This window comes from Plecotus auritus (assembly GCF_963455305.1).
Source record: "Plecotus auritus genome assembly, chromosome: 2".
NCBI classification, from domain to species: Eukaryota; Metazoa; Chordata; class Mammalia; order Chiroptera; family Vespertilionidae; genus Plecotus; species Plecotus auritus.
In genome coordinates this window covers 10,190,264-10,211,894 of record NC_137771.1, presented here as the reverse complement: position 1 = coordinate 10,211,894, position 21,631 = coordinate 10,190,264, and the positions used below count along the sequence as shown (strand labels likewise).

General features: G+C 54.3%; 1 protein-coding gene across 4 annotated transcripts in view; it reads right to left on the bottom strand.

Annotated features, from left to right (window-relative positions):
• ARHGEF10L (Rho guanine nucleotide exchange factor 10 like) overlaps nt 1-21,251 on the bottom strand; it is a 134,842-nt gene extending 113,591 nt beyond the window's left edge. For all 4 annotated transcript variants that reach the window (XM_080655899.1, XM_080655901.1, XM_080655900.1 and 1 more), the window contains exon 1: nt 21,046-21,251. The gene's annotated coding sequence lies outside the window, so the exon portion shown is untranslated. The remainder of the gene's footprint in view (nt 1-21,045) is intronic.
• Between the last annotated feature and the right edge of the window lie 380 nt (nt 21,252-21,631).

Here is a 21,631-nt window from a genome sequence, read left to right as displayed (position 1 = left end):
CACGCGTGGTCTGCAAGCGCGGGCTTGCTTGGGGCCAGCTGGTTACTCCCAAACCCCAGCCCAGGCCCCGGGAGAGCCTCACACATCACAAGCAGGGCCTGCACCCCATCTTCCTGCCTCACTGCTCAGGTGTCCTGAGCCCGGTCCTGGCTGCCCGGGGACCCCAAACTAGCCTGCACCCACTTTGCAGAGGAATTTGAAACCAAGGCTCAGAGGAGCCAGAAAGCAAACCTCAGCACCGTGACACGTGGAGCATCCTGGTGTGGCCCCCACAGCAGCGAGGAGGCTGCTGGGAGTCCAAGGGGGAGAGCATGGGCTTTGCAGCGAGACCCTCCCCCAGGTCTGCCCCGTTAGCTGTGCAGACCTGAGCAGGCCTCCTGCCCGCTCTGCGCCTCACACTCCTCCTCCGCTAAAAAGCAGACAGCAGCCCCTGACCACGGGACAGCGAAGGCGAGTCAACGCCGCCCATCACCCAGCCTGAGGCAGGCACCCTTTCTTCCCTGGAGGGCACCTGCTTACCCTGGGCATCAGCTGGGATGGGGCTCAGAACCTGCAGCCCCCAGGCAGCCAGCCCAAACAGGTTTGCATCCAGAGCTGGGTTTGTAGAGTTAATATTTACCTGCTTGTGACCCAAATCTTCTGGGGCATCAGACATGCCTGAGCCGTGCAGCCGAGACTTCCAACCAAGCAGGGACATGAGGAGGGAGGGGTTGCTGAATCCGGGACAAGTGTCAGAAACCCTGGTCCCCGAGGGCACCCAGACTGGGAGAGATCCGTCCCTTCCACATGTCCCTGCAGACTAAGTGTCACCCTCCACCCCACAGCTTGCTCTGAAGACCCAAGCCCCACTCTCTGATGATCCATTTCCATAGGATCCCGGAAACCAGTGAGAACATGGGAGGGTGAAGGCTGAGGCCCCACAGACATAGAGCTGAGCCCCAGCATCTGTGGGCAGTGGAGGTGGCTGCCACGCCACACTCATCAAATGGAGATTTCACTCGGGCTGTTTAGACCCAAGTTCCCTGATTTCAATAATAAGCCCCACGCAGGGGAACCACCTGACTCAGTGCCCCTTCCAGCAATTGTCTAGGGCGTCGTTCCCCATTTCACAGATGAGAAGCCTGAGACAGCCTGCCAAGGTCTCTAAATAGTCAGAGGTACAGAGGGATTCAAACCAGGCCTCCTGACTCCCAGGCTAATGAGTAAGCAGCCTGCCTCCAGCGCTCCACTTTCCTGCTACTGTTTATCAGGTGTTTACCGGGTACCAGGCAGGGCTCTACGTGCTTACACCTGACGACTGTCTTTATCAGTCCAAGAACGGGATGAGGAAGAAGCTGTTATCCAACAAGCTGAGAAACCGAACTGAAACACAGGGAGGTTGAGACACTTGCCCCAGGACACACAGCGGACAAGAGGCAGAGTGAGAATCAAAACCTGGCAGCCTGACTCCAGAGGCCATCACTGCATATACCCCACCCCCCAAATGACTCTGCCCCCTCATTTCCCCCAACACACACACACACACACACACACACACACACACACACTCACACGCACACACAGGGCAAGAGAGACCTACCGTTAGGAAGGTTCCGTGAACACAATGGCTCTTACCCGCACAAGGAAAGAGCTGAAGGCCCAGGAGGCTGTGAAAGGTGAGAGCTGGGTAGGCCTCCTCGTCCGCCCTCCCTGTTCTCCCTGCTGAGCAGAGGGAGTCTGGGTAATGGTGTCATTCCCTGCCTGCAACTGTCCAGGGCCCACAGAGCCAAAAGCTCCTCAGTGTGGCCCACAAGGCCATTCTTTTTGATGGATCATCCCCAACTCCCCATTCACCAATGATGAATGTTTGCTGAGCACATGCTATGGATCAGGCCTCATGGGGAGACAAACATCCTATATAATAAAAGCCTTATATGTAAATCAACCGAACAGAGGAACAACCAGTGGAATGTCCAGCTGCTATGATATGCACTGACCACCAGGGGCAGACACTCAATGCAGGAACTACCCCCAGCCCGAAGGCCCCAGGCCAGCCAAGGGTGCCAGCAGGATGCCTTCCCCCCACTCCATCGCTCCATCAGTCACCTCCAGCAGAGGGAGGCAACCGACCGTGGAGGGGGTGGGGGGCAATCGGGAGGCAGGGCCGGCTGGCGAGCAGGTGGCGCCAGGCTGGCCAAGGCAGGTTCCAGAGGGGGCCCTCCCAATCGCCCGCCAGTTGCCCCACAGATTGGCCCTGATCACCGGCCAGGCCTAGGGACCCTGCCCGGCACAAATTTCATGCACCGGGCCTCTAGTGGAAAATAAAAGACAAAGCCTGAGCTCTGGGAGCAGAAGAGGGGCCCCACCTGCCCCAGTCACATGACCTGCCTTCATTGGCCTGGAAACCTGTCCCACTTTGTCTGCTTGGGACACTCACTCCTACATTTTGAACCTTAACACAAGATGACCTCAGGCAAGTCTTCTATGATGCCCACAGCTAGCCACTCACCCCTCAGAGCATCTAACACCTTGGACTGGAATCATTTGCTTTGTTCTCTGATTCCCCCACTAGGCTGTGTGCTCCTTGAAGACAGGGACAATGCCTTTCATTCTGTCTCTCCAGTACCCGGTACAGTCCTCAGGACATGGTAGAGATTCAAGAGATAATGGGTGGCTCGGTGGGTGGGTGGGTGGGTGGATAGATGGATAGGTGGATGGGTGGATGGGTGGGTAGGTATGTGGATGGATGGATGGATGGATGGATAGATGGGTGGATAGGAGGATGAGGGGGTGGATGGGTGGATGGGTGGATGGGTGGATGGGTGGATGGGTGGGTGGGTGGGTGGGTGGATGGGTTGGGTGGATGGGTTGGGTGGACACATAAATGACTAAATGAATGAACCAATAATAGGATCCCGTAAGTAATACCAGAGGCCAGTTGGCTCCAGGCTCTACTTTAGTCTGGAATTTACTGGAGCTCAGCTACCAGGGAATCTTAGCTTTGCCCCAGGTATTTAGTCTGACCTCTTTTCTAGATACGTTTCCCCAACTTGGCCGAGTATCCCCATGTGATCACTGTCAGTCTCCTTCGCAGGCTGTAGCGTAGGTGACATACTACCCAGGACTGCGTCTGGCCTAACAATTTCGTCCTCAATGCCTTCCCCTGGGCTGGGGCCACTGCAGGCCTCAATGAATACTTGATGAATAAATGACAAATGAACAAAAGACCTCGGGAGCTTTTTAAACATGGAGATTTCTAGGTCCCGGTCGAGATCTGCTGGCTCAGAATCTCTAAGGGTGAAACTCAAGAATGCGTATTTTATTCAAAAGCTTTCTGGCAATTGCAGTAATTGGCCAGGATTGGGAAACTAGCTTGTGGGGAAGAGGAGTCCCCAGCTACTGAAGGCTGTGACCACAGATGAAGGCATCTCAGAACAGGGCCATATGGAGTGGTCACCAACCCGGGCAGATCACCACTCGCCTCATTCTTTTAGGTTAAAAGAGTCTAACAGCATTCTTTGGAGTGTGGTCCTTGAACTGTTTCCTTCAGAACTACCTGAGTGAGAGGAAGCCTTTTTTAAAAAATATTTTTTTATTGATTTCAGAGAGGAAAAGAGAGGGAGAGAGGGAGAGAAACATCACTGATGAGAAAGAATCATTGATCGGCTGCATCCTGCACGCACACCCCCTACGGAGGATCCAGCCTGCAACCTGAGCCTGCAGCCCTGACTGGGAATCGAACCATAACCTCCTGATTCATAGGTGAGGCTCAACCACTGAGTCACGCCAGCTGGGCAGAGGAAGTCTTTTTTTTTAATGTAGATTCTAAGGTCCCACCCCAAGCTACAAACTTAAGAGTCTCTTCGGGAGAGGCCCCAAGAATCTGCACCCTTAACAGGCTGTCTGGGCCATCCTGGCACCAAGGGGGATGGGAGTGACTGGCTCATGGGTCCCCCGGGGTGTTAAGACCACCTGATGTGTCCAGCACCTTCATGCACACTGCACCTGAGTGAGAAAAATTCCTGTTGGGGCAGCTTGGATGACTCCAAGAAACCCAGCAAACTAGGTGAGAGGCCACAAGGCAGCAAATGTGCCCAGTCCTCAGCACCTGAGCCTTGAAGCAACCAGCGAATCCTGAAGCCCTGCCTCTCATCTTACAGATGAGGAAACCGAGGCGCAGGGAGGGCTGTGTCCTGCCCAAGGTCATAAAAGAGTGAGTGCCAGAGCCAAGCTCAAAGCCAGATGGCCATGCCCCAGGCTCAGCCCCCGTCCCACACTGCCCTGGCCTGCGCGGGAGGCTCTCCCCTACCTCCCATTCTCCGCACCTGCTCCCAGGTGAGTCGGGGTCCCTGGGAAGAGCCGCCAGCAGGGCAGCAGCCGTCAGCCCTGGACGTCTCGGCCACAGAAGTCAGCGTGGCTCTGATCGTGGAGATTAACAATATCGGGCATGTTCAAGGCACCGTCAAGTCCTGCAATTTCAGAATCTGCTTAAATCATGATACAGATGAAAAGAGCTGGAGACTAAGAGGAGTCATGTACCCCAAGTCATCGACCAGGAAGTGGGGACAGCGGGACACGAGTCTGTACTGGAGACTAATGTGCTTAGTATTAAGTGAGATGATCCCTTTCATTTATTTTTATTTTTTTAAATATACTTGTGTGTTTTTTTATTTATATTTTTTATTGATTTCAGAGAGGAAGGGAGAGGGAGAGAGAAACATCAATGATGACAGAGAATCCTTGATCGGCTGCCTCCTGCTCACCCTACACTGGGGATCGAGCCCACAACCCAGGCATCATGATTCCTAACCGAGAATTGAACCGTGACCTCCTGGCTCATAGGTTGACATTCAACCACTGAGTCATGCCGGCCGGGCCCTTTCATTTATTTTTATCGTTGTTGTTCTTGTTCTGATGGGAGGGAGCGAGGGCACGCAGCAGCAGGGCCTGGGCAGGAAGTCATGCCCACGAAAGTGGCCAAGAGGTGAAGCTGAGGACCCAGCTTCCCAGGTCTTCTGCGCCTGGTTCTGCTGCCATTGGCTGTGTGACCTGGGGCAAGTCACCGCGCCTCCCCCCCACCCCTCCCCAACCCCCGACAAAGCTGTCCCCGTGCATAAAGTTAGGACTTTGGCCTCAATGATCCCGGAAGGCCCTTCCAGCTCTAAATGAGTCTCTGACTTCATGGCCCTGTCCTCAGCTTCTATTTCTCTCCCCACCAGCCACAACCTCTCCCTGGTCCCGCGTCCCCTTTCCTGTAAGCAGCTGAGGCCTGTGCTGCTTGGCCAGGCTGCAGGCTGGGCTGAGCTCTGCCCAGTGATGGACTAAGCACTGCCTCTGCTCTCCCTGTCACTGTCCCTTTGCCTTCCTCACCAGAACCCAGGTGTCTGCTTCCCAATGTGGTGTTCTTCCCGAGGCCCCGGGGGGGGGGGGGGGGGGGTGAAAAGAGCAGGGGCCAGGGGCCCAGGGGGCTGGAATTCTCCTCCTGAGTCTGCCCCACGTGGCTGTGAGACGATCAGCAAAGGGCTTTAGGCCCCTTGGAGCACCAAGGCTCGTGATAAAACTTAAGGGGTTAGAACCAGGGGTGGGCAAACTTTTTGACTCGAGGGCCACAATGAGTTCTTAAACTGGACCGGAGGGGAGGAACAAAAGCATGGATGGAGTGTTTGTGTGAACTAATATAAATTCAAAGTAAAGGAGCGGAGGGGAGAGCAAGAGAACCCTCTGCTCTTTCGGCTCCGCGGGCCGGATAGAACAGCCGAACAGGCCGGATCCGGCCCACGGGCCGTAGTTTGTCCACGGCTGGTAGACTAAACCCATTGTCCCAAAGCGGGGTGGTCTGACTGCTGGAGCCCCACAAGATCCTATCAGGTAGCTTGCCAAGGAAGGGCTCAGCTAAACAAAGGATTTCAAGGGAAGTCTCCAGCCTCAGATGGACCAGGGTTCCAGTTCCGCCATTTTACTAGCTGTGTGACTTTGGGCAAATTATCACCCTCTCTGTTCCTCAGCTGCCACGTCTGTTAAATGAAGATATTAACCATACATAGCTCACAGATTGCCACAAAGAGCTGAAAGAAGATAATAACACATGGTGCCTGGCACACTCTAAGCCCTCAGTACACACGGGTGATTTTTTCAGTCCTTTGGGATCACATTTCATCTCATCCATACTTCACAGATGAGATAACCAAGACCGCAGAGAGGCAAGTCAGCTGCCCAAAGTGAAGGGGCTCTTAAGGAGCAGGTCTCTGGGAACTGCTCCCCATCTCTCCTGGCCCCCGAAAATGAGGCCTCTGCCTGGCATCTGTAAAATACAGCTGCCGTCCCCAGCGAAGACCGCGCCATCACTGGCCTCACATGACCCACGTCCAGGATCAAATCCCAGCCCCGCCCCCGGAAGTTTTCCAATCACTTACTGGGGAGGGAGCCAAGGCCCAGCAAAATGCTTCAACAACCCATGGGGCCCTGGCTCCCGGGAGGGCCAACTCCCACTTTCCAGCAGCAGCCTAGCTCCTCCCGCCCAGAGGCACTGCGCAGTCTCTGAGAATGCAGAAGGCAACAGTTAAAACCACAAGAAGACCTGCAAATGGTGGGACGGTGATGTTCACCCGAGCCTCCACTGAGTCTCTCCCTGGGGTTACTCTCCACCTGCTTCCACCCTTAAGACTTTGGTTGTTTCATTCAAGGAATCGGTCCCAGTCTGGATGCCCTGTTATGCTGTGTGTCCTCAGGCAAGTTGCTTAACCTCTCTGAGTCTCAGGAATCTTTTAGAAAAGAGAAATGAGCAGATTTTAGGAAGCGCTAAGGAAGCAGCAGGGTTTGCAAGATGATCTAAAGGTCTCCCTGATGTCTCCTGACCCTTCCAACCCTGTCTCACCTGAAGACAAAAGGTTCTGATCTTGTCCCTCCCTATCTGGAAACACTTGACCGGCTTCCTATGGTCCTTGAGATAAAGTGAGAGCTCCGAGTGACACGTTCAGAGCCCTTCAACAGCATCCCCCAGGGCTCCGTCCCCAGCCTTCGCACCCATGTCCAGTGCTTCCCTCTCCCTGAACTGACTGCCTCTTGGCTGCCTTGCTCAGACACTCCCCTAGAAAGCTTCTCATTTCTAAGCCTGGGTTACGCACTCTCCATCTTTGCACCGGGTACCGTCTACATCCCCCAGCAGAAAGAAGGTACACACATTTACTCATATCTGGCTCCTAGCTGGTACTGGCTCCCTAAGAAATCTGTGCCAGATAAATATGTGATGGGAAGAGAGGAATGCAAGGACAGACAAACAAAAACAAATCAGCTGCTCCCTGAGCATCGGTCTCCTCCTCTGGCAACAGGAATGCTGTGGGAGCAGTCTCTGGACCACCTGGGTGGGGCCCTCACCCCCTTTGGCAGCTGGCCATGCTGGCTGGGTGGCCTCTCCCAGCTCTGGAAGGTGAGGACAGCAATGGCACCTGCACTTTTTATGAGGACACAATGAGCTAGTCCTCCCCAAGTGCTCAGGCCAGCGCCTGGCGCATGAAGGTGACTTCCCTGCACTTCACGTCTGAGAAGCGGGAAGTGGAGGTGACACAGGGCCCAGAGCCGCCCAACCTGGCCCAGCTGAAGTGGCATCTGCTGCAGGGACCGAGTTCTCCCAACACCAAGCTCCCAACGGACTCAGATGCTCGTCGCATCGCCAGCACTGGCCCCACACCCAGCAGCCCGGTGCCCTACTGTGCCATCTCGAACACACCACTGACCTCTCTGATCCCGTTCCCTCCTCTTTAAAGAGGAGGGCTAAGAAGCGCCTGCTTCCATCATTTTGGGGACCCAGCAACCGCTGTTCATTCTCACAGTGACTGCAAACGACCTCTCCCGGGGTGGGCAGTCTTGGTTGGGCTGTACCCTCCCCTCCCTTGGTCAAGGTGTCACTGAGAACCATGAGGCTACCAACTGGGACTGTGTCCCACCTCCACTCATGTATACTCCAAACCTACCCCATTCTCCCATTTCCAAAGAGGCACTCCTACTCCCATAACCCCCACCGGGCATCATCACTCCGCCTCGCTCGTTCACCTACAGACCCGGCTCCTGTAGCTGCCCATGGGTCTTGACCATCAGTACAAACCCTTCTCCTGGGTCCCCCAGCCCCCCTCCCCACTTCACCTCCAACCGAGACACCTTTTCTCAGCCCCTCTACACTATCCAGCATCTCAGAAGCTGTCCCCACACGCTGTCTCTCCCTTCTCGCCTCCCATCCCCTCATCCTTTCCCACTTCGGAGCCCCATCACTCCTCCGAAACTGCTCTTCCAGAAAGGCCCAAACTGCCTCCATGTTGCCTGAACCAGGGGCCCTTTCCCGTCTCATCTTCCTTGGACTCTCGCCGGCCTGCAGCCCTGCTAGCCACTAGCTCTTTTCTGAAGCAGAAAAGCGTGTGGGCTTCCCAGGGGTCCCACTCTCCTTCCTCCTCCCAACGCCACCCCTGGCCTCCTCCTCCCAACGCCACCCCCTGGCCTCCTCCTCCCAACGCCACCCCCTGGCCTCCTCCTCCTTCACTTGACCTCTGGGTGGTCCCACCTGCTCCATCTACGTGCTAACAACGCCCAAGTTAGAATCTCAACCCAGAGGCCCCCAGTCATCCCCATCACATCAGTCCTGTTTGCTTCGCAGGACTCAGTACCTGATACTGTGAACGAAAAGGGACGACACAGCAGAGCCGTCAAGCTCAGGGGGCCACAGGGCAGGCCTGGCAAGCACAGTGACGGAAAGTAACCACACAGGATGGGCTGATCATAAATTCCTACCTGGGCAGGTCAGAGTGGGAAGTCATATCCCAGGCCTACAGCTTCCTCAGCAAAGGTCAACCTTGACCTGAAATGAATGTGGCCCAACATTCTTACGCATCTAGGTTAACACACATTTAAAAGTCAAGCCTGCACTGGGGTCCCCCCGTCCACACCAGGGTTCCCTTGCTTGCACTGGGGTCCCCCATCCACACTAGGGTCCCCCCGCCCACAATGGGGTCATCTCACCTAGACCTGTGCCCTCTTGGCTGGGCCCCGTCTCCTTTAGCGACTGACCCCTCAGGACATAAAGGTCAGGCGGGAGGCTCCTGCCAGTGCCGTCCCTCTCCGTCCTGCGCTGCATCCCTGCACAGCCTGTCACCCCCAGAGGGAACCCTGTCCCCCAGCAAGGAGAGCGCTGCCCCGTCAGCCAGGGCCAGGCCCCTCGGACGACAGAGAGGGGTCCCCAGACGCCCCCACACCACACACACCTCTCCAGGGACCTGGACTCCACCCAGCTCCCAGCTCTTGGCCAGAGCCACCCAGTGTCCTCGTCACCTGCTGGGGGGTGTAGGCGCTCAGAGGACAGACTCCTGGGACAACGAGGGGGTGAGGAGCGGGGGACCCGCGTGCAGGCGTCCGCCTCCCAACCTGAGTCCCGTGCTGCCCTTTCCAAAGCAGGCCCTTCCTGGGAATTGGTGTTTGCACGGAGGGGTGACCTCCACCCCCCAGGAGACCTGTCCAGCCTCGGGCTTAATGCCGCGTGCGTCAGGCGTCTGTGGGACAGCCGCCCTGCGCACACGGGGCACTTGGCCCGCGGGCAGCCAGAACTTGTCTCTTGCCTCCCACCAGCAACCCCACACAGCACCAGCATGAAGCACACGTCTCAGGGGACCGTCCCCGTCCGTCCGGGACCCCAAGGGAGCCCAGCGGGAGCCTCGCTCCCTGCGCCGTCCCGCAGGGAGGAATGGTGTTGCCTTCATCCCCGTGACACCCGTGACACCCAAGCCAATCGCACGCAGTCGCATGCGTGAAGTCCCCGTGTGTGTGAGTTTAGTTTGCGTTTGGAATCACCCAGCATGCACAGCAAGGGGCAGCCCGCCTCGGGCCACCTGCTGGCTGGCCGCAGCGTCCCGCACAGGGCGGGTCCGGAGCCTGAGCGGGGCCCTGCACACACCCGCCCGCCCCAGCACGCGGATCGCACACCACCTCGCACACGCAAAGATGCGGAGTGTAACCGCTTAGCATGGACCCCCTCACTTAGGGAAAGCCACGCCCACCCCGGGCCCTTCCTCCAGGGCATGGTGCGGAGGCCCGTGCTGTCTGTGCCCCGCAGGGCTGTCCCCCCACAGGACGCCGAGTGGGGGCGCCGGGCGCGGCCTCCCACCAGGACTCCCGGGAGCACGCGGGCGAAGTGGGCACCGACGGTGACGTCACCTTCTCATGATAGATTTGTATGATCAACACGGGTCTATTTTTACGTCAACTGCACACGTAGCGGCCAGTCTTCTCCAAGATTGTTCCCTTGAGACAAGTCATTGATACTTTGTCCTGTTTTTATTTGAAAAAACAAGTGAACGGGCTGACATGTTAAATGTGAATGTACGTTTCTTAATCGCAACTTTTCTACTGAATGTTTGCTCTATACTTCCTGGAATCTTATTTAACAAAAGTAAAGGAAGACCTTGCTTGATTAAAATTAATTAATTAATTAAAATGTCAAAGTCATTCTCCTTCCCGGACCCTGGGAGGCCCACGGGGCACCAGAGCACCAGACCACAGAGCCCTTCCTGTTAACTCGTTGCTGCACACTGTCCAGGAGCTGTCGATGGTAAAGGGACGCTGTCCCGCACCCGCCAGTGGAAAAGTGTGTGTTTCTCCATTTTGCTTTTTATCCAATCCCAGAGATTTCCCCACCCTACTTCCTCCCACCTCCCTCACCCCCCACCCATGGATTCCACGTGACCTTCCCCACGCTCTCTGCTTTGATTCCAAATGCACAGAAAGAACTACCAAACTGCCACTCTCCTGAGCATTTCCTCAACCTGTTGAGATCCCACTCCTCAAAATCTTGGCTCAAATAAACTCTCACGCAGCTTTTCTATAGGTTGGACATCCTTTCATCAAGGACATGCAGTCACTTTGTATTCTGAGCGATTTCTTTGGTTGTTGTCTCCTCTGCCTTCACATTAGAGCCACAGGGCAAGGCTACTGAAGGTCGACCAGCTGACCGACATCACACCAGCAGCAATGCTGCTCGCCCACAGGCCAGGCACTGTCCAGAGCAGCCTGCTTGTACTTGCTCCTCAAATCCACACAACACAGGACACAGTGACTGGTATGATCCCGTTTTACAGATGAGGAAACTGAGATACAGCGGGGCCGAGTGAGTTGCCAAAGGTACAACACAGAACGAGGCCCAGCAAAGAGCAGGGCACCCATCGACCCGCCAAGCCCAACACAGGCCTGGCCCTTTGCAAACCCTAAATAGACACTTGCCAAATGAGCAAATCAATCACCAAAAATCAATGAATGAGATGCGCCACGATGTTGAGAGAGGTAGTCTTTGAGTGGTGGAACGCAGGGCAATTTTAATTTCCTTCTGTCTGTATTTCCCAAGTTTTCTTCAATGGTCGTGTAACACATACATAACTTCAAGTACAATAACGCTTTATTTTTCAAAGAAATTCAAAGGTCCCGGGCAAAGTCTTGGTCCAGGAATATTTTTCTTCCATTTTTAGAGACTGTTATTCCTCTACTTAATTTAAACCATTGTTTTTCTAGTGAAATTGAATAATAAGCCCGCATTTTTAGAGCTCTCTCCAAGTCTGCCCACTTCAAACAATGAAGAGAGGGAAGTAATGAGAGCAGTCAGCCTCGAGCCCCGATGGCGGGAGGCAGGGAGCATACCAAGCAGGCAGCCTGGAAGCGGCTTTCTATAGAGGCCAAGAGGCCAGGCTCTCAAAGAGGAGGGGGGGCCAGGCCCAGAATCCCACCCGCCTAGGGCCCTATGCACCCCCGATGTGGGCAGGGGCCACCTCAAAATGCCTGCCCTGCCCTGGTCCAAGAGGGTCCCTGCAAAGAAGGTGGGGGCAGAAGTGGGGGAGCCTGGCCCAAGACCACCCTCAAGACAGACAGGTGAGTGGGAAGATGAATCCCTGAAGCCCTTGGCAGGAGGCTCAGCACCAAGCTCTAACCAAGAGGGAGACACAACCTGTGCTTCTGGCCACGTGGTCACCTGTCCTCCCGTTTCCCACCGTATGTGGCCACTGCTGCCAGGGGACACTGAAGGCCCAGCCAGGCCAGGTCCTGGAAAGGGTGGCACTGGCCTAGGATGCAGGGCTGGGAGCTGGGCTCTGGGGAAAACAGAACGAGGTGGACACGTGCTGCCTCCACTCCTCACAGGTGTATGACCTGGACAAGCAAGATGACTGACCTGGGCCTCCGCCTCCTCGGGGGCAAAATGGAGATGACAAGCCCACATCTCTGATGGCTGATGACTGAGTAGCTCCCTCAAGCCCCGTGCCTGCCAACGTGCCTGCCACTCCCTAAATAAGACCTATTAGTTCAGCAATCTCCATAAATACGCGCCATTATTATTAGCACTTTCCGGACTGCAGGCCTGGGGGCCCATTTGGGCACTGGGGTTCTATTCTAGGCCTTGACCCTAAACCACAGGGCAATAAACCCAGCTAAGTGGGTGAAAAACACACACATCAGTTTCAGACAAAGAATGGCAGAGTGTGCTGAGATTATAGACCAGGGGGGCCTCTTCTCGCCCCCACTCCTCAAAGGGAAACGGAAAATAGAGTAAGGGAGAAACCAAGATGCGGCATAGGTAAACACCTAAACTGCTGCCTCGCACAACAATTTCAAAACTACAACTAAAAGACAAAACGGACATCATCCAGAACCACAGGAAGACTGGCTGAGTGGAAATTCTACAACTAGAAGGAAAGAGAAAAGCATACTGAGACTTAGAGGAGCTGCAGGAGGCAGAGGTACTGAGACACGTGCACGGAGAAGACTGGCAACTGAGTGCGCGGCTGGCTTTCTCAAGCAGGAGGGAGACAAAAGTTCCCGACTGCACTGAACTCCAGTTCCGGGCAAGACTCTGGGGACCCAGACTCATACGGGGTGAAACTGGACTGTCAGGAAAGAGAAAAGCACACTGAGACTCAGAGGAACTGCCGAAGGCAGAGGTACCGAGGTGCACACGGGGGAAAGGGCAGGCAACTCAGTACGCGGCTGGCTTTCTCAAGCAGGAGGGAGACAAAAGCTCCCGACTGCACTGATCTCCAGTTCTGGGTGAGACTCTGGGGATCTAGACTTACTCGGGGAGAACTGGACTGTCTGGCAGCGGGCGGAACTCGAGGACGGCTTTCTCTCAGAGGTGCTTGCAGCGATTACCACGGGACACTGAGACACAGGGGCCTATTAGGGCAGGGCTGATGGGAAACCAATGCTGTCTGCTCCGCCCTGAGACTCCACCCCATCCAACTGAGCACAGAGGCTTTTGCAAGTCTTGTCTCATAAGAGTGTCTCCAGCACAGAAATTTTCCCAGCGTAGACACAGCTGATCCTCACAGCTAATTGGCCTGGAGGTCAATTCCTCCCAGTGATAGCAACAACAATCAAGGCTTAACTACAACAATACTGTGCACACAGCCCACAAAGGGGTGCACCAAGAGTGTCCACCTCAGGTAACTGGGGAGGCTGAGCCACTGGGCCCTATAGGACACCTAGCACACAAAGCCACTCTATCAACTCAGGGAAGCAGCCAAAATGCGGAGACAAAGAAACAGATCACAAACAAAGAAATGGAGGAAAGCAAACAACTGGATATAGAGTTCAAAACCACGGTTATAAGGTTTTTCAAGAATTTTCTAGAAAAGGCTGATAAATTTAGCAAGACCCTCGAGGATATGAAAAAGGACCAACTAGAAATTAAGCATACACTGAGTGAAATAAAAAATATTATACAGAGATATAACAGCAGACTAGAGGATCGCAAGAATCAAGACAAAGATTTGAAATACAAAGAAGCAAAAAACACTCAACCGAAAAAGCAAAAAGCAAAAAGAATCCAAAAATATGAAGATAGTGTAAGGAGCCTCTGGGACAACTTCAAGCGTACCAAGATCAGAATTATGGGGGTGCCAGAAGAAGAGAGAGAGCAAGATACTGAAAACCTATTTGAACAAATAATGACCGAAAACTTCCCCCACCTGGTGAAAGAAATAGACTTACAAGTCCAGGAAGCGCACAGAACCCCAAACAAAAGGAATCCAAAGAGGACCACACCAAGACACATCATAATTAAAATGCCAAGAGCAAAAGACAAAGAGAGAATATTAAAAGCAGTAAGAGAAAAACAGTTAGTTACCTACAAAGGAGCACCCATACGACTATCAGCGGATTTCTCAACAGAAACTATGCAGGCCAGACAGGAGTGGCAAGAAATATTCAAAGTGATGAATAGCAAGAACCTACAACCAAGATTACTCTACCCCGCAAAGCTACCATTCAGAATTGAAGGTCAGATAAAGAGCTTCACAGATAAGAAAAAGCTAAAGGAGTTCATCACCACCAAACCAGTATTATATGAAATGCTGAAAGGTATTCTTAAAGAAGAGGAAGAAGAAGAAAGTAAAGATAAAAATTATGAACAACAAGTACATATCTATCAACAAGTGAATGTAAAAATCAAGTGAATAAAAAAATCTGATGAACAGAATAAACTGGTGAATATAATAGAATCAGGGGCATAGAAAGGGAGTGGACTGACAATTCTCAGGGGGAAAGAGGTGTGGGGGTGCAGGAAGAGATTAGATAAAAATCGTACACCTATGGATGAGGACTGTGGGGGGGTGTAAGGGCAGAGGGTGGGGTGGGAACCGGGTGGAGGGGAGCTATGGGGGAAAAAAGAGGAACAATTGTAATAATCTGAATAATATTTATTAAATTAAAAAAGAAAATAGAGTAAGGAGGGGAATTGGATTTGAGGAAGATCTCGCTACCTAGTTTGAATCCTGCAACTGACAAACACTGTGACCTTGGGAAAGTCACTCAAGCTCTAAGACTCCGTGTCCTCATCTATAAGGTTGGACAACAGTACCCACCTGCAGGCTTGGTATGGGAATTAAAGGAATTGATGCATCAAAAGTGTCTGGCACGTATAGACATAAAGTGACTAAGAGTTGTCTTTAAAGAAATAAGCTCTCAAACTTCATTATTAAGTAAAGGGCAGAAGTAACCAAAAACACTGGGTAACCTCAATTCTAGTTACTTTTATCTTTGGCTTTTCTGGTATTATTGGGGGTTGAGGTGGGGAGGACAGCAGACCAACCTTCCCAATTCACTTTTGTTTGGTCTGATATTAAAATGGAAATATTTTTGAGAATCCACCAACCACAGATGCTGGGGCTGGAACATTAGGCAGCTTGGGGAATAGCAAGATGTGCAGGGGAGGGGCTGACCCACACAACACGATGCCCCTGCAGGCGAGGTGTGGCAGGACTCCTGGGCTGGTACCCAGATGATGCTGTACCCTCTGACTTGAGGAAGGTTCAGCCCTTGCTCTGACATCCGAGCCGGACTGAACTCCCAACAGCTCTTGACTCTGAGCCTTCGCACATGCTGTTCCTTTGATCCAGACCCTTTCCCTCTCCCCAGCCCATTCTCCTGCTCTCACACCTCCAATGAATGTCACTGCACACATGTCCATCTCCCAACCAGAGCTCACACACTGAACAAGAGCTAATGCTCTTGTAAAGAGATGTCTGCTCAACAGTCCGGCTCTACTCTCTGGTCTGTCCTTGAATCCATAGGGATAGGCCATGCCCGCTGTTGCCTAAGCCTCCCCCAGCCAGCTCCAGCCACCTGGGTCCTGGACATCATACCTCCACCAGCCCTGCGCTGGTTGACTTGTTCACAGTGTCCTCGGATACCACCACCGCTTTGCCTCCCAGATGCCTGGGTCCCCTGAGGGTGGTTATTCAATCAATGGCAAAGCAGGTTCTCAATTAACAGAATCCTATCCTCAACCCATTTCCCCTCTTCTTGGCGCATGGCAATATAATAACTCAGTTCCCACAGGGAGAGGTCATTCGAGGGCCATTTACAACCCCAACCACCACAGCAGGCCCAGCCCAGCAGCTGCCCCTCTTGCTCTGCACTGTGAGGACCCTAAACCAGCCCTGGAGTGGTCAGCACCAGCATGCAAGCTCCAGGGAGGGGCTGTGCCTGAGCTGTTCCCTGCTGGATCCCCGAGGTGAGCTGACAAATGTTTAACAACTAGCTAGGAGGTGGGGGCTGATTTAAAGTGTTTGCCAGTTTCTGTGGTGTAAATATTCTCACTACGGCCAATTCCAGGCTACCAAGGTGACACCACCAAACACACAGTTGGGAAGAAATGTGCAGTAGCCACCAGCATGGATATTATACAGTTATGTGTCATTTAACGACGGGGCTACATTCTGAGAAATGCATCGGTAGGCTATTTCATCCCTGTGTGACCATCCAGAAACCTAGGTGGTATAACCAACTGCACCCCTAGGCTATATGGGATAGCCTACGGATCCTAGGCTACAAATCTGTACACTCGGGCTACAAGCCTGAATACTGTAGGCAACGTAGCAATGGTATCTGTGTATCTAAGCATAACTAAGTATGAACAGGTACAGTAAAAATACAGTGTACAAGATATAACGGTGCACCTGTGCAGGGCACTGATAGTGACTGGAGCCTGCAGGACTGGAAGATGCTGGGGAGTCAGTGAGTGAGTGGGAAGGCCTAGGGCAGTGGTCGGCAAACTCATGAGTCAACAGAGCCAAATGTCAACAGTACGATTGAAATTTCTTTGGAGAGCAAAATTTTTTAAACTTAAACTTCTTCGAACGCCACTTCTTCAAAATAGACTTGCCCAGGCCGTGGTATTTTGTGGAAGAGCAACACTCAAGAGGCCAAAGAGCCGTGTGTAGCTCGCGAGCCACAGTTTGCCGACCACGGGCCTAGGGCATTACTGGACACACTGCAGACTTTATCTCACTGTCCCACAAGTCCTCCCCGGCTTCCTTCCGACAGGGTCAGAGAGAGAACACAGAGCTGTCAGCGCTGCCCCATGAACAGGGATGTGGGCTGGGTGGATTGGAAATATCAAGGAGAAACTGGCTGGGTGGGACGCCGATCACCATAACAGTGACTGTCAGGAGGGAGTGAACGGTGGCCTGAGGGTCAGCAGGAATGAGACACCAGGACGGAAGGATAAGGAACATAGGACTGCCAGGGCCACGTGGTTTGGCTCTTGCCTGCTGGAGCAGTGGTCAGATCAAGGAACTTTGTGGTGGTTCAGGAAAAAGAGGGTGTTAACATGGAGAGAGTGTAGGACCCAGAACTCACTGTTTTGACTTTGGAAATTTGTTTTGGGTTCCACTGGCCCTATCTGGCATAAAAGCCTCTCTCCGGCATTGAGTTGATGGAAGAAATAAAACTACCTATGCTTTACACCATTACAACCTGACAATGTTTCCAATGTTCAGGGACAGGCTGGCCCCACAGGGAAAGGGAAAACTTTGACTGGAGTGGCAGTGGCACTTCATACTGGTTAAGGTGGCTCCCGTGGGCCTGAGTCCGTGGACAGGACCTTAGGTCCTCAACAGCGCACCTATAGCCGGGTCCTCCGAAGCCCATCAGCCGGGCCTGGGGGCTGCAGCGCCCTCTGAACATGCAGCGCTGGGGGACGGGCTCCTCTGGGAGGAAACAGGTCAGTAGCTGAGGGACTGGGGGGCAATCTGTGCGCTCAGAATTGAGGGGCTGTGAGCGAGAGGGAGTCTACTGCCAAGCTCCAGACACTGCTCCTGTTAGATTAAAAAAAAACCCTGAACCACATAGCCTTCATTTCTATTCTATCCATGGGACCACCGTTATATATGCCAAAACATTATGTATATACACTGAGTGGCCAGATTATTATGATCTCTGAACGCATAATAATCTGGCCACTCAGTATAAATATATATATATATTTAGAGGCCCGGTGCATGAATTCGTGCATGGGTGGGGTCCGGCCAGCCTGGCCAGGGGGAGGGGACATGGGCGGTTGGCCAGCCTGCCTACTGGTCGAACTCCTGGTCAAGGGGACAATTTGCATATTAGCCTTTTATTATATAGGATATACACTGAGTGGCCAGATTATTATGCGTTCAGAGATCATCATCATCTGGCCACTCAGTGTATAATATAAATACAAACACATAAAAGATGCAAATAACCACAAACACATAGGTAATAGTGAAGTTATTAGAAGTACTGTGTTTTGAGTTATCCTTGCTTCTATTATAACTTTTAAAATATATTTTTATTGATTTCAGAGATGAAGGGAGAGGGAGAGAGAGATAGAAACATCAATGATGAGAGAGAATCATTGACGGGCTGCCTCCTACACATACTCCTACTGGGGATCCAGCCTGCAACCTGGGCATGTGCCCTTGACTGGTAGGGAGCCCAGAACCCTTCAGTCCCAAGCCGATGCTCTATCCACTGAGCCAAATCAGCAGGGCTAGAATAACCTTTTTAACTGTAAATTTATAGGCGTACAGTTTTTTTTATAAAGGCTGTGTCTAACAGCCAGCTCACAAAATTCCTCAAATACAGTGATCAGCTCTCATGCTTTGGTGCAAACTGGCCCCAGCACACCACTGCCCAGGGCCCAGCACAGCCTTGTAAGGACAGCCACTCCTGGGAGCTCTCTCAGCCCCAAAGGAAGGTGGCTCTGATGGCCTCCAGCAAGACAGAGACCAAGGAACTCTCCAGGGACACATGGCCAGGACGGGGCTGAGCTGGGGCCCAGGTGGCACAGTGGGGTGGACAGAGAACTTGGGCCCACTCTGCTGCTTATGAATCCGGTTCTCTTTCCTGGACTTCAGACTCCTTGAGGGCAAGGACAGTGGCCCATTCAGCACTGTCCAGCCAGGTGATGAGAACACAAATGCAGTGAAGACAAGCCTTCCCAAAACAGCAAGGACTGGGCGGCCAGGGAGACCCAGGCTTGAGTCCTCCACTGACTAACTATGACCTTAGGCTGTGGTTCATTTTTCTCATCTGTAAAATGGGTATGAACCCATCTTCCCTGCCCAATTACCAGGGCTGTTAACAGAAACAAAGAGATTTCGACCTGAAAGGGTGATATGAATCTAAGTTACTGTTATCATATATACACATCACCCACTTTATCTTTTCTAAACTTATCTGATTAAGATTATATGCTTTCCACTCTGCTGCTTGCCCGATTTAAGCGATCACACATGTGAAGCAGCTAGCCCAGCATCTGGCACTTTACCAGATACTACCAATATCTGTTCATTCATTTACTACTTACCTAGTTAACAGTAGCTTTCCACCTACACTAACCTGGTACTGGTACCGAGGAGCCCACCAGCTACACCCCCGCCCCAGACTCCTCCCAAGATAAAACTTGAAAGAGCAGAATTTAGGAACCGTTAATTACTGGACATTCACTTAATCAGCAACTATTAATCGAGCACCTACTATGGGTCAGGCCCTGTTCCAGGACAGACATGGTCCCTGCTCTAAAGGCTTACGGTCCTCTGAGGGATAAAGCCACCCTCACCACAATGAGGCTGCAGCAGCATCGTGAACAAGGATCTGAGAGCCTGTCTGACTGGCTGAGAGGAAGAGATCCCGGGTGAGAAGTGAAGAGGCAAAGGATGGGACCAGCTTTCCATGGAGGGAATAGCAAGGGCGAAGGGTCTTTGGTGGAAGAGGAGGGGCAGGGACCTCAGGAAGGTGAGCATGAGGGAGCAGAGTGAGAATCAGACCCGGCACAACCTCAGGCCTCCCAAGGCACGAGGAGGGTTCTGAGTGTCACCCTGGAGCCTGAGGGAGGGGCAGGACAGCCCTCACCCACAGTCCCATGGAACTTGAAGATTTCCAGACCGGGCCCTCCTTTCTAGTCTGTGTGTCTGAGGACTGGACACCGTGGGGTACAGCGCTGGACGGATAGACAGATGGATGCTGCAGCTGATGGCCATGCAGGCAGGGCTGCAGGGAAGGGCTGAGCACTTTAATGAGTGTGCACAACCTGTCCCCTCTCCCCAGCATCCGAGGAGGAGCAGATGGTGCTTCGGGCGGGCAGGGTGGGGCTTTCCCTGCATGAATCCCTCAGGATGGCCAAGGACTTTGAGGCAAGGTCTCAGCTCTAAAGTGGGGGGAAGTGCCGCCCACCCACCATCACCTCCCTGCTGTGGCCTGAGCCAGGGTCCTCCAGGCTAAAGGAGATTCCTGACCTCTGCCTGGGCCCCCCCCACCCTGGGGCAGGGAGGAGGAAGTCTCCCACACTCTCCTACACCAGGCCTGGGCTCCCCTCACAGAGACCACCCCTGGCGGCCAAGGAACTGACCTTCATCCTCAGTAGGGCCCACCCCGACACCCTTCCCTGCCTCAGGAGTGTCCAGGCCTCACCCGGTTCTGTGGCCATGGCCCTCCCGCTGACCCGGGCACCTCTCCTCCACCCCCTCCTCCATGCAGCCGCTCCTTCTCCATCCCTGGGCCAGCGTCCAGGCTGACAGAGGCTAGCCCAGCACAGAGGTCCAGGAGCATTCTCTGGCTTCATGCAACCCCAGGGACCCCCAAGGTCAGCAGGGGGAGGTGAAGCCCAGTGACAGCAGAACCTGAAGTGTGGGTCCATGGACGGAAAGTGAGGCACAGAGTCACACACACACACACACACACACACACACACACACATGCTCAAAAGCAGGTCAGAAGTCATGCAGAGGGATGGGACACAGACTCCCGTGGGGACTGGGGTGCACACTTACACTCGAAAGGTACACATTCACACTCAACGGACCCAAGCAGTGACCCCCACACAGAGCAGCCCCAGGCTCTGGGACACTCACCCCGAGACCCGTCCACACACAGGCTCCCGGGACACAGAGATCGCCCGTTTCAGGAGACACACACACACGCCAGGGACTCGGGGAAGATGCCGGCGTGGACCTCACACCCAGAGGCACCGAGATACACACACTCACAGACACACCAGGACCCCCGGGGAAGACGCCAGATTCGCACTGGGAGAGTCAGAGACACACAAAGATCCCGCAGAAGCAAAGACACGTAAGGGGCCGGGATGCCCGGCAACGGGGCCCTGGACTCTCCGCGACCCTGGCACAGAGGCGCCCGGGCCCTGGGGTCACCCGGGACCACACCCCCCCTCGTGGAGCCCCTCCCGAGCCGGCGGCGCCCGCGGCCCCCGCCCGGCCCCTGCCCGCGGGCCGCACTCACCCGCTCCGGCCGCGGCCGCGCCTTTGTTGTCCGCGCCGCTCACAAAGGCGCCGGCCGCCGGCTCCGCGCCTCTGCCCTCCGGCCGCCGCGGGCGCCCATGGCCGGGCCGGCCCAGCCCCGCGCCCCCGCCCGGCCCGCCGCCGCCACCGAGCCGATGGCCCCGCCGGGAGCGCGCCGCCTCGGAGCGGCCTGGCCCAGCCACCGCGCTCGGCACCGCCCCGCCGCCCGGCCGCAGCCGCTGAAGTCACCGCTTAACCCCTGGTGGCCGCCGCCGCCGCGCCCCTGCCTGCGCGGGCGCCCCCGGAGGACAGGACGGGGAAGAGGGGAGCCCCCAACCCCCTGTGGCAGGACGGCTTCTGCCCTCCCGCTGGCCCTGCTCCGATCAAACTGACCCAACCTCTCACAACGCAGTTGGGGAAACTGAGGTCTGCCCCAGGCCACACAGGGACACCCCCCCCCTCACTCCTCCACTCCCAGTGTCCCCTCCCACTTCCCTGCTTCTCCCACCAGAAGCCCCCATACACCATCCCATTCCCCATAAGTCCCGCACACCTACACGGCTGCAGCTCCTCCTTCCTCACTTTGA